General features: G+C 44.9%; 1 protein-coding gene and 1 pseudogene across 3 annotated transcripts in view; one reads left to right on the top strand and one right to left on the bottom strand.

Moving 5' to 3' along the window:
- Positions 1-4,727: 4,727 nt before the first annotated feature.
- On the bottom strand, positions 4,728-5,715 carry LOC106557953 (annotated as a pseudogene).
- Positions 5,716-7,304: 1,589 nt separating this feature from the next.
- The window catches only part of NT5C2 (5'-nucleotidase, cytosolic II), a 94,287-nt gene continuing 86,799 nt past the window's right edge, over positions 7,305-14,792 (top strand). For 2 of the 3 annotated variants that reach the window (XM_038578670.1, XM_038578667.1), the window contains exon 1: positions 7,305-7,387. The gene's annotated coding sequence lies outside the window, so the exon portion shown is untranslated. Of the gene's footprint in view, positions 7,388-7,902; positions 8,210-14,792 lie in introns of those variants that run through there. The other variant, XM_038578669.1, reaches the window with a different exon arrangement.

Here is a 14,792-nt window from a genome sequence, read left to right as displayed (position 1 = left end):
TCTACTTCAAAACCTAGCCCTTATTTTGTTTTCCTCTCATAGCATCTTTTGCTTTTCCTGTATTTGACTTCCCTAAAATTGTAGTAAAATAATTTTTTTTTTAATTTTTATTATTTATTTTTATTATTTATTATTTTTTAAAGATTTTATTTATTTATTCATTAGAGACACACACACACAGAGAGGCAGAGACACAGGCAGAGGGAGAACAGGCTCCAGGCAGGGAGCCCGACGTGGGACTTAATCCCGGGTCTCCAGAATCAGGCCCTGGATTGAAGGCGGCACTAAACCACTGAGCCACCTGGGCTGCCCCTGTTTGTTTTTTTAAAGCTCATCTTCCCCAAGCATTCAGAAAGGTCCAAGAGGGCCAAGACCCATGTCTCTATTGAGGAGGGTCAGGCACAAGGTCAGAGCTCACCTAGTATTTCTGAAGAAATGTCGATGCTCCTTAGTCTTACATGGATGTCCTGTCTCTCAGGTTGAACTAGACATTTCTAGTTAGACTAAACACTTTCTGATTGTCTCCTTGCTTACTGCCTGTGCTGGCACGAATCACGGTAAGTGCTGACCTGATGCTATTAGAAAAAGAAGGATGAAAAAGAGACATCTGAGATAGCTGATTGGATCTAAAGCTGAACACTTCCTGGGAGGAAGATTTTTGGGCAGCAGGAAGCTGAGTCTAGGCCCCAGGCCAGGGTGTTGAGCAATGTTTGCATTGCTCTGAAAGCTGCTGCCAAGGAGCAAAAAACTGATGAGTGTGACCTGTGCATGCTGCTTACATTCTGGGTGACTCAAGGTTTACTGTATTCTGGGGGAAAATCATGTAAATCAGAGGGGTAGGACAGCCATGTGGGTACTGGGCAGGCAGTTTGGTGAAAGGACATCTAGTGCCACAGTAGGACAGCCTCTCTTGCGAAGCACTCACTGCCCAGGCCTTTCAGCTAATGCCAAGTTAGAGACCCCAAGCAAGCCACTTAAGGCTCCTCATTGCTTCCTCAGGCTCCCCAGTCTTCTGTTAGAAGGTTCTTTCATAGTTGGTATGGTTTGTCTTTCTCCAGAAAGTCATTAAGCCAAATGTCCTGCCCTTTACCTTTCTTTTGCAATTAAAAAAATTAATTTCTAGTTATAAAAACACTACATGAATACATTTATCTTCAGAAACAGTAAAACTAGGAGTGTCTAGGTGGCTCAGTTGGTTAAGCGTCTGACTTGATTTCAGCTCAGGTCATGATCTTAGTTAGGAGGGTCATGAGATCGAGTCCCACCCTGGGCTGGGTACTGGGCATGGAGCCCGCTTAAAATTCTCTCCCTCTTCCTCTGCCTCTCAACATGTGTGCTCTCTTTCTCAAACAAAAAACAAAACAAAACAAAAAAACCAAAAAAACAAAAACAAAAAGCAGTAAAACTAAGCTAAACTCCCTTTATCCTCAGTCTTGACCCTTTATCCCATCTTCAGAGATAGCTTTTGGGGGAGGGGTATAACTTCTGATTAGAGTTTGGCATGTTGCCTTATAGTCTTTTAAATCTTTTAAAAATCTTTTACAAATATAATATGTGATTATCTTAGTTTGGGCTGCTATAACAGTATACCAGAGACTTGGTAGCCTATAAACAGTAGAAATTTCTTCCAGTTCTAGAGGCTGGGAAGTCCAAGAGCAAGGAACCAGTAGATTTGGTGAAGGCCTGTTTCCTGATTCAGAGACAGTTGTCTTCTTGCTGTCTGTAAGGACAGAGTGGAATGGGTAAGAAGGCTTCTGGGATCTCTTTTATAAAGGCACTCCTTACATTTATCAGGGCCCTGCCCTCATGACCTAATTACCTTTCAAAGGCCACACCTCAATATACCATCACATTGGGCATTAGGTTTCACATATGAATTTAGAATTTGTCTATAGCAGCGTTAATAAGAAATAATGATATTTAGGTCTGTATTTTAACATTTTATTTTGAAAATAACTTTAGATTTACAGAAGAGTTGCAAAGTGTTTTAACATTTTATTTTGAAGTAATTTTAGTTTTTTAAAAAAGATTTTATTTAGTTCTTCATGAGAGAAACAGAGAAAGAGAGAGAGGCAGAGACACAGGCAGAGGGAGAAGCAGGCTCCATGCAGGGAGCCCGATGTGGGACTCAGTTCCGGGTCTCCAGGTTATGCCCTGGACTGAAGGCGGCGCTAAACCGCAGAGCCAACCGGGGTGCCCCAGGTCCAGTATTTTGTAGAATACTCCTTAATTTGGGTTTGTCTGATGATTTTTTTTTTAAATTTTATCTATTTATTCATAGACACACACAGAGAGAGAGAGAGAGAGAGAGGCAGAGACACAGGGAGAGGGAGAAGCAGGCTCCATGCAGGGAGCCCGACGTGGGACCCCATCCTGGGTCTCCAGGATCACACCCCAGGCTGCAGGCGGCGCCAAACTGCTGCACCACCAGGGCTGCCCTGTCTGATGATTTTTTTTTTTCTTTTTGTCTGATGATTTTTCAGGGTTAGACTTAACCCTTTTTCAGGGTTAAGCATTTTGAGAAAGATTTTTTTTTTTTTTTTTTTTTTTTTTATGATAGTCACAGAGAGAGAGAGAGGCAGAGACACAGGCAGAGGGAGAAGCAGGCTCCATGCACCGGGAGCCCGATGTGGGATTCGATCCCAGGTCTCCAGGATCGGGCCCTGGGCCAAAGGCAGGCGCTAAACCGCTGCGCCACCCAGGGATCCCTTGAGAAAGATTTTTAAAAAATATATCAATTATATATAATTTACATATTATATTTATACTACAACTTTTTACATTCAACTATATGATTTTTTTTTAAAGAGGGAGCAAGTAGGGGGAGAGGCAGAGGAAGAAGAGAGAATCTTTTAAAAATGTTTTTATTTAAATTCAATTAATAAATAGTATATTATTGGTTTCAAAGGTAGAGATCAGTGACTCATCAGTCTTATATAACATTCAATGTTCATTACATCATGTGCTCTTGTTAATGAGAGAATCTTAAGCAGGCTTCACATCCAGCACCAAGGCTAAGGTAGGACTCAATCTTAGGACCCTATAATCATGACCTGAGCCTAAATCAAGAGTTAGATGCCTAATGGACTGAACCACCTAGGCACCCCTCAACTATATGATTTTGAGATAGATCTATATTAATGTATAGATTAAAGTCACTTCTTTTAAATTCTCTACAGAATTGCATTATGAGTATTGTGCATTTTATATAGCCATTCCCCTCTTGGTGGGCACTGACTCTAAAGTTTCTTTATTATCAATATCATAGTAATTATCATGTATACACTTCCATATGTACATGGAATTATGGTATATAACTAGAAGTGACATGCTAAGACATGGATTTTTTTTTAAGATTTATTTTATTATTTATTTATTTATTCATGAGAGACAGAGAGAGAGAGAGAGAGGCAGAGACACAGGCAGAGGGGAGAAGCAGGCTCCATGCAGGGAGCCCAATGTGGGACTCGATCCTGGCACTCCAGGATCATGCTCTGAGCCCAAGGCAGACTCTTAACCGCTGAGCCACCCAGGCATCCCAAAACATGAATTTAATAGATGTCCTATTGCTCTCTAAAGTGGCTGTGCCAATTTATATTCTTTTGATATTATGAAGATTGAAAATTATTGTCAATCTCAGTTATATTTTTTTTTAAATTTTTATTTATTTATGATAGTCACACAGAGAGAAAGAGAGAGAGGCAGAGACATAGGCAGAGGGAGAAGCAGGCTCCATGCACCAGGAGCCCGATGTGGGATTTGATCCCGAGTCTCCAGGATCACACCCTGGGCCAAAGGCAGGTGCTAAACCACTGCGCTACCCAGGGATCCCTCAATCTCAGTTTTAATTTCTATTTCCCTGGTTACTACTGAGATTGCATTTTTTGTGTGCTTATTAGCAATTTTTATTTCCTTTTCTGTGAACTGCCAATTTATATTATTTGCCCATTTTTCTAGTAGATTTTGTTCTTATTTGTTAAGAGTCCTTTGTATGTTCCAGATACAAATCTTTGTTTTATATATTATAAATGTCTTCTTTGTCTGTTATTTCTTGTTTATTTCCCAGTTTTTATTTAATTTTAATTTTTAAAAATATTTTATTTATTTATTCATGAGAGACACACAGAGAGGCAGAGACATAGGCAGAGGGAGAAGCAGGCTCCCTGGACGGAGCCTGATGTAGAACTCGATTTCAGGACCCTAGGATCATGACCTGAGCCAAAGGCAGACACTCAACCACAAGCCACCCAGGTGCCCGCATTTCCCAATTTTTTAAAAAAGATTTATTTATTTATTTTTATTTATGATAGACACAGAGAGAAAGAGGCAGAGACACAGGAGGAGGGAGAAGCAGGCTCCACCCCGGCAGCCCAACGTGGGACTCTATCCCAGGACCCCAGGATCGCGCCCTGGGCCAAAGGCAGGCGCCAAACCGCCGAGCCACCCAGGGATCCCCCATTTCCCAATTTTTAATGTTATTACATGTCTCTGATTTTTTTTTAAAGATTTATTCATGAGAGACACAGGGAGGGGGGTGCGAGCAGAGACACAGGCAGAGGGAGAAGCAGGCTCCATGCAGGGAGCCCAATGTGGGACTCGATTCTGGGTCTCCAGGATCAGGTCCTGGGCTGAAGGTGGTGCTAAACCGCTGAGCCACCCGGGCTGCCTGATTTTTTTTTTTAAGAGGAAAAAATTTATATTTAGATTTATAGCCGGCTGGACTCAGTTTAGATGATCCCAAATTTGTTGGCAACATCCAAAGCATCATAGGAGCCAGTCAAACATATGCTTTCTTCTCTCCATCAGGCCTGATCAAGGTGTTGATCTCGGCCACATCAATGTCATAGGGCTTCTTCACAGCCTGTTTGATCTGGTGCTTATTGGCCTTGACATCCACAATGAACACAAGCGTGTTGTTGTCTTCTGTTTTCTTCATGGCTGACTCAGTAGTCAGGGGGAACTTGATGATGGCATAGTGATCAAGCTTGTTTCTCCTGGGGGCACTCTTTCGAGGACATTTGAGCTGCCTTCAGAGAAGCGTGGTCTTGGGTCGTCGGAATGTAGGTGACTTACGGAAATTTTTTTTGTGACTTTGCACACCTTTCAGCACCTCTTTCTTACCTTTCAAAGCCTTTGCTTTGGCTTCAGCTTTGGGAAGGGCAGGGGCTTCCTTCTTCGCCTTCGGCGCCATCTTCCACATATCTCTGATTTTTGAAAAAGTTTTTCTGACTTTTTGGAAACAAAGTTCTTGATTATAAAAGTAGTATAAACAATATTGAAAATCTGGAAAATTTATAGAGAGGTATAAAGAGGGAAAGAAACCTTGAATCTTATCACTGAGAAAAAAAGCACTACTAACATATTCAATTACATATTTCCTTTTAGTCTTTTGTGTGTGTGTACGTGCATTTTTTTTGCTCATTGAGATTATACATATATAAGAAAATATATATATGCATGTTATTTGCTTATTGGCATGGTCTTTAGACACAAACCCTAAACTTTTTCCAAAAGGACTTGGTTGAAAGGTGGCATTAGACTAACTTTAAACTCCTATTCTTTTTCCTCACATACCCTGAAAAAGCTAGTAGGTGAGAGGCCCAAGCCTGTCCTCAGCAGACCTTAAATGAAGTTGGCTCAAAAGCCACAAAAGAAAAAAAAAAAAAAAACCACAAAACACAAAAGAGATAGAAATCGCTCCAGCAGAACACTTATTTAAAAGTCTTGGAGGGGGGAATCCCAGGGTGGTGCAGCGGTTTAGCGCCTGCCTTTGGCCCAGGGTGCGATCCTGGAGACCCGGGATCGAATCCCACGTCGGGCTCCCGGTGCATGGAGCCTGCTTCTCCCTCTGCCTGTGTCTCTGCCCCTCTCTCTCTCTCTCTCTCTCTCTCTCTCTCTCTGTGTGACTATCATTAAAAAAAAAAAAAAAAAGTCTTGGAAGGGGATGCCTGGGTGGCTCAGTGGTTGAGCCATCTGCCTTTGGCTCAGGGCTTGATCCTGAGGGTCCTGGGCCTGGGATCGAGTTGTGCATCAGGCTTCTTGCAGGGGCCCTGCTTCTCCCTCTGTGTATGTCTCGGCCTCTCACTGTGCCTCTCATGAATAAATTAAATCTTAAAAAAAAAAAAAAGTCTTGGAGTTTTAGTTGAAGGCAAGTTCTATGAGTCAATAGTGTGGGTGCCATGAACTTTATTGCCTGAATGGAAGTCCTGCAAAGAGGAAGTTAGGGTACGGCTTTGCTCTTGATGGTACTACAAACATTTGGTTCTATTTTGGGTGATATACTCTAAAGGAGCCACATTCTAACCTACTAGGCACATGAAGACAATGAAGACAAAGACTTTCCCTTCTCCAGTAATGGGAGACACCGGTCTAGAATAACAGAGAACCTGGGGCAGAAATCTTCAAATATCTATAAAGTAGAAGGTCAAAGAGAAATTAGACCTGTTTGTTCTCTGAGGCTCCCAAGGGGTAGGACGTGGGCCAGAGAGTGGATGTTTCAGAAACACTTTCTAACTGGTCTAAGAGCTGCCAAAAGGGAGGAATGCCTTGCTCTGGAAATAGTGGGCTTTTGTCACTGGGGAGTCTAACGACTTGGTTATGGTAGGGGGTCGATATAACTAATATTTATGGAGTGCTGTGTGCAAGGCTGTGCCGGGGACTTTCCCTCTATTATTTCATCCTGTGACACCCTATGAGGTAGGTACTATTGTTATCTGTTCCTGTATTATGGATGAGGGAACTTGGTACAGTGAGGTCATGTAACTTGCCCAAGGTCACACAATTTTTAAGTGGTGGGCCTGGAATTCCAACCCATTCTGACGAACTCCAAAGCTGAGATTCAAGCCTGTGTTATGGGGTATGGGGGTCTGGACTAGAGGGGCTCTGGGGTCCGTTTGACTAGAAGATTCAGTGTTCGGGGGAAAAAGGGTGCCCCATCCCCCTAAGGAAAAGCAGTCAGAGTGTAGGACTGGGCAAGGTAAGGTGGTCCAGGGCCTTGCTGAGGGGCTGGGAGCAAGGCCAAGGGATGGAGACGGAAAAGACGTGTAAGGGCCGTCAGCGTGCGTTATCCCGCGGCTCGGCCACAACTCCTGTGCTGTCGTGGACCTCTCAAACCCACGCTAGGGCCTGAGGCACAAGCCCGCGTGGGGGCTCCGCTCCGGCAGCGCGGCTAGGGAGCGTCGCGGCGGCCGGGTTCTGCGGCGGAGCTGGGGAAGGAACAGCGCACCGGTCCCTGGCCGGGCGCGAGCTGGGGGCGGTGCCGGGGCGGCGGGGGCGGGGGCGGGGGCGGGGGCGGGGGCGGGGCGGGGGCGGGGGCGGGGGCGGGGAAGGCGCGCGCCGAGGCGGCTGCGGCAGTTGCGCGCTGGGATTGCTGCCGTGCGGCGGGTCGGTGAGTGCGGCGGGACCCGCGGGAGGGCGGGAGGGAGCGGCCGAGCGAGCGAGCGCGCGACTCGGGCCGGGGGGCCGCCGCCTGCCCCGGGCCCTGCCCCGGCCCCGGCCCGCCCGGGCCGCTGCGCTCCTCGGGCCCTTCTCCATCGCGGCCTCCGCGCGGCCCCGCGCGGCCCCCCCGGCCCCCCGGCCCCCGCCTCGGAGCAGCCCGTGCCTCCGCGCCGCGGCGACGCCCCCAGCCCCACGTCACGCCCGCGCCATTGTTTCCCCGCCGCCCGCTCGCCGGGACCGCCTTCCCCGCGGAGCGCGGCCCTCCGTCGGTCTCTTTCGAGCCACGAGCGCCGTGTCCTGTTCCCTCGCTTTTCTCACGCGGGAGGCAGCCCCCCCCCCCGCGCCCCCGCGGGCGCTTCTTTCCCCGGTTGTGCCCAGTTTTCCCGGCCGCCGCGGGCTTCCTTCCGCCTCTCGAGGGCCCCCGCCGCCTGCGCCTTCCGGGTGCGCCTCGAGGAGCTCGCGAGCCGCGGGGCTCGGAGGCGCCGTCCCAGCCGCAGGAAACGCCAGCTTGGTACCCGCATCCAGTTCGCTCCGTTGCAGCACTTCCTGGAAAGCGCCCGTCGAGTCGCAAGCCGCCGCAGCCGGGCTCGTTATTTCCTCGCGGCTCCCGAGTCGGGCCAGCTGTCCCGGCCAGCCCGGTGCTTTCCTTCCCGGGGACCCTTGAAGCTGCGGAGCGCTGAGGGCGCGATGCAGCTCGAGGCCCGAGCCCTGACGTGCAAGCATAGCGTTGGAGGGCTTGACGCTAGTAGGCCCCAGCCTTTAAAGGCAGCAGGTAGAGCTCGCCGTCATCGGTTTTCCGGTGCTGTCCATGCTGTCCGTGGTGGGGCCGTCAGGTTTGAGGGATGCGTTGTGGAGCGCAGGGCTCCGCAGTGACTAGTCTCCTTTATAGGCTCGTGTGCGCGCGCACGCGTCTGCGTGTCCGGGTGCGGACGGCTTCTTAATTGAGCTGTACTTGTTTTGTAATGTCTGCACATTGTTAAATTTGCCTCTGAAGACAGCGGATGCAAATTATGCTAACTGTAACCTGAAAGGAAGAATGTTGAAACAGAACCGTTTACCATGGAAACTTAATGTGATTGAGGTCTTTTTTGTTTGTTTGTTTGTTTGTTTGTTTGTTTTTTATATTTACCAGGACATTTTTCCTTCTTAATTTTACCTAAGTAGGCTTCATGCCCAAGGTTGGACTCCCAGCTCACATCCCTGAGATCAAGAGGTGCATGCTCTACCACTGAGCCAGCTAGGAGCCCCTACTGGGACACTTTTCAACAATGGTTGGAATTTATCCAGATGAAGATATCCAGGCCTGTAGAAGTTCAGTTCAGTAAAACACAGCTAGTTAGTAATTAAAATCAGAACTCCACATGGTGGGCTGATGCTAGCACACACAGACTTTATTTCTGAAATACATTTCGTTTGCATCATTAGCCAATACAATTTCAGCTCTTAAAGGTTTCTGCATTTATTCTCACTAACCTAGAATTTGGATTTTAGAATTTAATAATCAGTCTGTAAAATGAGAAGGCTGAAGGAGATGTACTGCAAGATTTCTTTCAGTTCTAAGATTTGATTCTATTGCATGAAAATGTACAATTAGCCACAAGTTTCCAAAAGTTTATAATTGTAGGAAGATTTATATATAGAGATAGTTACTTAGGGTATCTGCAGGTCTTTCTGTGCATCAGAAGTATCTTCCTAAAGAAAGCCAAATTACAGTGGAATGTTAAGAGGAGGGATGTTCATTCGTCTGTCTCTAGGCTGTTTTTGCTGTTTCATGGGAGAAAGAAAGCACTTAAAACATGTTTTTTAAAAAAATTTATTTATTCGTGAGAGACCCACAGAGAGAGAGAGAGAGAAAGAGAGAGGCAGAGACCAGGCAGAGGGTGAAGCAGGCTCCATGCAGGGAGCCCAACGTAGGACTCCATCCCAGGTCTCCAGGATCACACCCTAGGCCGAAGGCGGCGCTAAACCACTGAGCCACCGGGGCTGCCCTGTTTTATTTTTTTATTATTTTTAAAGATTTTTAAAATTTATTTATTCATGAGAGACACAGAGAAAGAGGCAGAGAGACAGGCAGAGGGAGAACCAGGCTCCATACAGGAAGCCCGATGTGGGACTCGATCCCAGGTCTCCAGGACCATGCCCTGGGCTGAAGATGACACTATACTGCTGAGCCACCTGGGCTGCCCTGTTTTTTTCAAATTTAATTTAATTTTATTATTTTTTAATTAAGATTTTATTTATTTATTCATGAGATACACAGAGAAAGAGGCAGAGACACAGGCAGAGGGAGAAGCAGGCTCCATGCAGGGAGCCCGACATGGGACTTGATCCCAGGTCTCCAGGATCACACCCTGGGCTGAAGGCCGCGCTAAACCACTGAGCTACCCAGGCAGCCCTGTTTTTTTGTTTTTTTGTCTTGTTTTGTTTTTTTGTTTTTGTTTTTTTAATTTTTATTTATTTATGATAGAGAGAGAGAGGCAGAGACACAGGCAGAGGGAGAAGCAGGCTCCATGCGCCGGGAGCCCGACGTGGGATTCGATCCCGGGTCTCCAGGATCACGCCCTGGGCCAAAGGCAGGCGCTAAACCGCTGCGCCACCCAGGGATCCCTTTTCTTTTTTTTTTTTAATACAGCTTTTTATCGCTTAGTTTTTAAAACAGAGATAAATATGATAAAAGCTTACCAATGAAATAGCAAAAGAACAAAAAACAAACCCCAACTTTATCATACTATTTATGATGATGTTCTTTTCCAATTTAAGCATAGTTTTTATGTAGCTTTAAAAAAAAAAAAAAGATTTATTCGTGAGAGACGTGCACAGAGAGAGAGGCAAAGATACAGGCAGAAGGAGATGCAGGCTCCTCGCAGAAAGCCCAATGTGGGACTTGATCCTGGGATTCCAGGATCACACCCTGAGCTAAAGGCAGACGCTCAACCGCTGAGCCACCCAGGCATCCTTTTTTATGTAGTTTCAATTGCTATGTACATACTGGTGGGTTTTTTTTTTTTTTAAGATTTGATTTATTCATTTGAGAAGAGCACACAAGCAGGGGGTTGGGGGAGAGGGAGAAGCAGACTCCCCACAGAGCAGGGAGCCTGATTTGGGGACTCCATCCCAGGACCCTGGGATCCTGACCTGAGCCGAAAGCAGATGCCCAACCGACTCAGCCACCCAGGCACCCCTGCTACATACATACTGTTTTTAATTTTCATTTACCCACATTTCTGGGATGTCCATATGTCTAAAGAATTCATCTATTTTTCATTTGTAGAGACTCTAACATGCTTTTAGACCCAGTAGTCAACAATACTTGGCATACGGGCTCTCAGTAAATTTTTGTTGAAGAAGTGTGGTATTATGAGCCACTTAGACAACATTTGTGAACACAAAACATTAAATGTCACAGGGCATATGTTAGGTGACATTTGAGCAATAAAGGCAGTCAATAAGGCATGAGATAGCATCACATTATGTTTGAGGACCTAGTTTTTGGAGTCTGGGTTTGAAACTTGTCTTGCAACTTACCATCCAGGGAACCTTGGAGAACTTAGCCTCGCTTAGTTTCTCTCACTATGAAAAAGGGGAAAATAGAACAAATTTCACAGGGTTGTGTGGATTGAATAGGATAATTTCATTGAGGCAATACTGGCATACATTAAGTTCTCTATAAATATTAGCTATTACTGCTTGTTTTTTTTTTTTTTTTTTTGAAGACTTTATTCATGAGAGTTAGTTAGAGAGAGAGAGAGAGGCAGAGGCAGAGGGAGAAGCAGGCTCCATGCAGGAAGCCTGACGTGGGACTTGATCCCGGAACTCCAGGATCACACCCCAGGCTGCAGGTGGCGCTAAACCGCTGCGCCACTGGGGCTGCCAGAGAGAGAGAGAATCTTGAGTAGACTCCCTGCTGAGCATGATCCTGATGCGGGGCTTCATCTCCCCAGCCTGAGATCATTACCTGAGCTGAAACCAAGAGTCAGATGCTCAATGGACTGAGCCACTCAGGTGCCCCTAAAAGTTCTTTGCTTTAGGGAAGTTGATTGCAAATTGTTGTGGATTACTAAGCTTCTGTCATTTGACACGTAAATCTTACATGACCTTTTATTATTTGAAATTTGATTGAATTCTATGATTGGTTACCAGAGTTTGCAGTGGCAGTTCGTTTGTTCTTTCTTTCTTTTTCTTTTTTTTTTTTTTAACATTTATTTATTTATTCATGAGAGAGAGAGAGAGAGAGAGAGGCAGAGACACAGGCAGAGGGAGAAGCAAGCTTCTCGCAGGGAGCCCAATGCAGGACTCGATTCCGGAACCCGGGATCACTGTCTGAGCCAAAGGCAGATGCTCAACCACTAAGCCACCCAGGTATCCCTTGTTATTTCTTTCTTAAATGGAAAACAACTTTAGCAACAAGTTAATAAAAGGCAATAAAAATAGAATTACCAGCAGAAAAGCAAAACTGACCCCTTTGAGGTGGAATACAGAATCAGAAGGATTAAATTGAATTGGAGAATGTTGAATTACTTGTTTCTACCGTGTGTGTATGCATGTGTGTGTGTTTGTGTGTGTTTTAAGTAGGCTCCAGCCTAGCTTGGAGCCCAGTGCAGGGCTTGAACTCACAACCCTGATATCAAAACCTGACCTGAGATTAAGAGTTGGATACTTAGGGATGCCTGGGTGGCTCAGTGGTTGAGTGTCTGTCTTCAGCTCAGGATGTGATCCCAGGATCTGGGATCTAGTCCCCCTGCAGGGAGCCTGCTTCTCAACCTCTTCTACGTCTCTGCCTCTCTCTCTGTGTGTCTCATGAATAAATAAATAAAATCTTAAAAAAGAATTGGACACTTAACCAACTGAACCACCCAGGAGCCCTTCTTTTGTGTGTATCTTTATTGGGAAACATTGTCAAGAGTGTGAGATAGAAAAGCCTGCTATGTCAGGGTCTGCTTGGAAAGAGAAGACTGAAATCTGGTGCCTGAAATTTCATGGATAAAACAAAAGAATAGGGATCCCTGGGTGGCTCAGCTGTTTAGCACCTGCCTTTGACACAGGGTGTGATCCTGGAGACCCGGGTTTGAGTTCCACATCGGGCTCCCTGCATGGAGCCTGCTTCTCCCTCTGCCTGGGTCTCTGCCTCTGTCTCTCTCTGTCTCTCTCATGAATAAATAAATAAAATCTTTAAAAAAAAAAGAATATATATGTTTTGTTGGGAATTAGTATATTTCCACTTCAGACATTCAGTAGATTATATGTTTTGAAAGCTTCTTGGTTCAGTGTAATGGGGTTTCTTTAATGTTAAAATTTATTTTAAAATAAATTATAAATAAATCTCTCTCTTTCTGTGTGTCTTTCAGGAATGAATAAATAAATGAAATCTTAAAAAAAATATCTTCAGATACACAGAAAATCATGTAATGATCACCTTATAGACCATCATATTTACTTTATATATTTTCTATATTTTTAAATCTTTTTTTTTAATTTTTATTTATTTATGATAGTCACAGAGAGAGAGAGAGGCGCAGAGACACAGGCAGAGGGAGAAGCAGGCTCCATGCACCAGGAGCCCGATGTGGGACTCGATCCCGGGTCTCCAGGATCGCGCCCTGGGCCAAAGGCAGGCGCCAAACCGCTGCGCCACCCAGGGATCCCTATTTTTCTATATTTTTAAATTTTTATTTTATTTGTTTTTAAAGATTTTATTTATTCATGAGAGACAGAGAGAGAGAGGCAGAGACACAGGCAGAGACACAGGCAGAGGGAGAAGTAGGCTCCATGCAGGGAGCCTGATGTGGGACTTGATCCCAGGACCCCAGGATCATGCTCTGAGCCAAAGGCAGATGCTCAGCCACTGAGCCACCCAGGTGCCCCTCCCTCCCTTTTTAAAGATTTTATTTATTTATTCATGACAGACACACACAGAGAGAGGCAGAGACTCAGGTAGAAGGAGTAACAGGCTCCATGCAGGGAGCCCAATGTGGGACTCAATCCCAGAACTCCAGGATCACACACTGAGCCGAAGGCAGACACTCAACCGCTGAGCCACCCAGGCATCCCTTTTTTTCTATTTTCTAATTGTGTGGTCTCTTTTTTCAATATATGTTTTTCGGAGGGATAAAATTACAGATACAGCCGAGGCCTATGTGAATCCTTACTGATCCTGTTTCCCTTTCTTGCCCTCTTACAGAGGTAAACACGGTCATGAATTCAATAAGTATCATTCCCTTTGCATTTTTTTTTACTTTTACTAATATGTATATATCCATAAAAGTATGTAAATTCTTGCTTAATATATTATACATATGATTTTGCAGTGGTTTCTTTTTTGTTAAACATTTTTTTAAACGATTATTAATTGAGAGGAGCAAGAGAGCAGGAGCAGGTGTGGGAGGGTTCGAGAGGGGGAGGCATACTTCCCACTGAGCAGGGAGCCTTGGGGCTAGATCCCAGGACCCTGAGATCGTGACTTAAGTTAAAGGCAGATGCTTAACTGAGCCACTCAGGTGCCCAAAAATGAACTTTACAGTTCACTCATAAATTGGGCACTCATAAACTGCATTTAGTTGCTGTATCTCTTTAATTACTTTTAATTCACAGCAGGTCCATCTTTTTGTTTGTTTTTATAATACTGATGTATTTGAAGAGTGCAGGCCAGTTGTTTTATAGAATAAAACTACAATAAAAGTTATATGAATGTACTTTTTCAAAGTATCTTCTTGTTCCGTCCTCACCCTTTTTGTGATGACATGAGCTGATAAAAATGTCTATGTAATGAGATGAAGTGAAATAAATGGCATAGGTATTGTCACGTAACCTTAAGCTACTATCGACCTTCTGACTATATGGCAGAAGGAGGATCATCTGCTTCTGGGAACTGCAGTTGACCATGGGTAACTGAAACCATGGAAAGGGCAACCGTGGATAAGGGGGACTACTGTTGTACATTGTGCAGAGGCTGCAAGTGTTAAACATTGTGTGCTCTAGCATTATAAATAATAATTTATTAAGTACTACGTGTCAGCCATTGTTCTTAGCACCTTGCACTTATTAATGTATTGAATCCTTGCCCCGCGTTGGACCATTTTGGTGTGGAAGAAACTGGAGTGTGGAATTTGTTCAGTCATAGAGCTAATTAGTGTTGGGCCAGGTTTTGAGTCCAGACAGTGTGGCTCTAGAATCTTCATCACAAGTATAATTCTATGACCTTGGTCAAATTATTTAACTCCAATACACTGTTTTCGTCTTTGTATAACAAAGATAATTGCAGCTAACTCATATGGTTGTGAGAAGTCAGATAAAATATGTACAGTGCTTAAAATATGAAAAAAGTGAACACTTAGTGTTAGCTGTTATTAGCTGTTAGT

The sequence above is a fragment of the Canis lupus genome, chromosome 28, assembly GCF_011100685.1.
Source record: "Canis lupus familiaris isolate Mischka breed German Shepherd chromosome 28, alternate assembly UU_Cfam_GSD_1.0, whole genome shotgun sequence".
Classification (NCBI taxonomy): domain Eukaryota; kingdom Metazoa; phylum Chordata; class Mammalia; order Carnivora; family Canidae; genus Canis; species Canis lupus.
Note: the sequence above shows the minus strand (reverse complement) of the source record. Positions and strands in the feature narration are given on the sequence as shown.